Source organism: Clytia hemisphaerica, unplaced genomic scaffold (assembly GCF_902728285.1).
Source record: "Clytia hemisphaerica strain Z4C2 unplaced genomic scaffold, Clytia hemisphaerica genome assembly, whole genome shotgun sequence".
NCBI lineage: Eukaryota > Metazoa > Cnidaria > Hydrozoa > Leptothecata > Clytiidae > Clytia > Clytia hemisphaerica.
The window spans coordinates 454765-457341 of NW_027103985.1; the positions used below are offsets into that span (position 1 = coordinate 454765).

The 2577-nt window shown below is 35.3% G+C and overlaps 1 long non-coding RNA gene across 1 annotated transcript; it reads right to left on the bottom strand.

Annotated features, from left to right (window-relative positions):
• Window positions 1-1395: 1395 nt before the first annotated feature.
• LOC136811083 (uncharacterized) lies at window positions 1396-2324 on the bottom strand. Its single transcript, XR_010847198.1, has 3 exons — window positions 2277-2324; window positions 1859-2051; window positions 1396-1696 (listed from the first exon to the last, which is right to left on the bottom strand). It is a non-coding gene; the product is annotated as an uncharacterized lncRNA (long non-coding RNA).
• Window positions 2325-2577: the final 253 nt, after the last annotated feature.

The following is a 2577-nucleotide window of genomic DNA, read 5'->3' on the forward strand; positions in this document are numbered from 1 at the left end:
CAAAAGAGACGTCAACGCCAGGGCAAAGACAATAATTGCCAAGGTGAGGGATGTGATTTTTGGACCTACCGGGAGGTCCTTTAATTTGACCGTTGTCCGTTCGTCTGTTACAAGCTTTTCTCGGGATTGGCTCATTATTTTTTTTTATTTTTTTGCACACTGATACAAAATGGCAATGCCTGAAAAGTGACGGAGCCCGATTTTTGAAAAAAAATTTTGGGGGGCAAATTTGGGCCAAAAACTACCTAAAAATAAGGTTTTTTGGACTTTGTGCAAAATTGCTTCATTAGTTTTTCCTGATTTTTGGCAGAAAGATAGAGTGCAAGGCACCCTAAAATGTGGCTGAAGTAATTTTTCTCGGAAAATTTTTTTTTCGTCGTCAAATACGGATTTTCGCTTTTTTGGGGAAATTCCCTTTTACCATTTTCCTGTTAGCAGCTTTTCTCGGGATTTGCTCATTAGTTTTTTTTAATTTTTTCCACAATGATACAAAATAGCAATGCCTGAAAAGTGACGGAGCCTGATTTTTGAAAAAAATTTTGGGGGGGCAAATTTGGGCCAAAAACTACCTAAAAATAAGGTTTTTTGGACTTTGTGCAAAATTGCTTCATTAGTTTTTCCTGATTTTTGGCAGAAAGATAGAGTGCAAGGCACCCTAAAATGTGGCTGAAGTAATTTTTCTCGGAAAATTTTTTTTCGTCGTCAAATACGGATTTTCGCAAATTTGGGCCAAAAACTACCTAAAAATAAGGTTTTTTGGACTTGGTGCAAAATTGCTTCATTAGTTTTTCCTGATTTTTCGCAGAAAGATGTAGTGCAAGGCAGGCACCCTAAAATGTGGCTGAAGTAATTTTTCTCGGAAAATTCTTTTTCGTCGTAAAATACGAATTTTCTTTTTTGGGGGAAATTCTGTTTTACCATTTTCCTGTTAGCAGCTTTTTCTCGGGATCGGCTCATTATTCTTTTTTCTTTTTTTGTACAATGATACAAAATAGCAATGCCTAAAAAGTGACGGAGCCCGATTTTGAAAAAAAAATTTGGGGTAAATTTGGGCCAAAAACTACCTAAAATAAGGTTTTTTGGACTTTGTGCAAAATTGCTTCATTAGTTTTTCCTGATTTTTGTCAGAAAGATAGAGTGCAAGGTACCTTAAAATGTGGCTGAAGTAATTTTTCTCGGAAAATTTTTTTTCGACATAAAATTTTCAAAAAAAGACGACCAAGTTACACAATGATAAAAGAAAATAAATCAGACGTTTTTGCATTGTTCTAAAGACTTATTTTGTTTGCTCAATACCAATAGTAAAATGTAGAACACCTACTTTTATCTGATTTTGATCAACAGGTAGGTCCATTCAGCATGTTGCTTGTTTTGTTTATAATAGCAACTCTCCCTATCAAAAGTAAATATGTATAAACTTACACATGGAATGATTTTTACATTAAAATAGACTAGATATAACTATATACATCTCATACGGTCCCATACATAGGTACTCGAATACGACAAATATATAGCTAATTTTAAGGCAAAGATTCTGGTTCTGGCATTTCATCTGGTTTCAATAGTGACTTGTAAAACTCGACGAGAGCATCCTTTTTTTGGACATTGCCTTGATTTTTTCATAATTTCTGATTGTGTCCCTATCACAGCCTTCCAGGAGGATTTCTGATCGTGTTTGAAGGTTTGAAGATCTCTAAATTATGAATGAAATTTAGATATTAAAACTGTCCCTTATTTTTTATTATAGAATTATAGGAATTATCAAAAAAAGGACCATAACAATAATACTAATGCCCTAACCTTTGGTTGCAACAATGCTGTAACTATAATGAGAAAGTAAAGGCGTATTAGTTACCCAATTGTCATGTTGTTGGGATCAGTTATGGATTTTCTCTCTGCCTTGGTAGTTGGTACAATTAAGGTTTTTGGAATCGTCTCGTCGGCGAGAATTAAGGACGTTTTGTGGCGCATAAGTTTTTCAGTGGTCGATGAAAAAGCAACTAAATCCTCGTCAAGAATTTCACCTGTGATGCTAACATGTTTGGCACCTAAAAAAGTATAAAGTCCTTTAATGCATTTCCGATTGAGGGAACTAGCATGCTAAACTGTAAACGTCATTACGCAATCGGAGGATTTCGATGATCTGCTGATGCACGGCTTTTGGGCCATTTCTTTCATTGATTAGTTGGGTTCATTGTTACTGTAGGCTATAACTCAGCATATCAACTAAATTTAGATATTTGAACTTTTTCGTAAACGTATTGAAATCTTACCCCCGTTAAAGTAGTCTTTGGAACTTATGTGTGCCCGAAACAAAAAAATATCCTCCACATGAGGTTTCCTTTCACGAACGTCTAGTGTTTCTTGGTCTTCTTCCGAATTATGTACGGACATCGTACCATAAAAGTTAGCACGAACCTGAAGTTAAAAAGGAAAAAAATTATTTCTTATTTAGGCGAAGGAATTTACATGTCCAACTGTGGCACAATCACCGTCCGTGTAAAGACTGTCTACGGACGTACTTATGAATTCTCAGAACAGGTAGGTGACAATTCTAAAGTGCATAAATCCCTT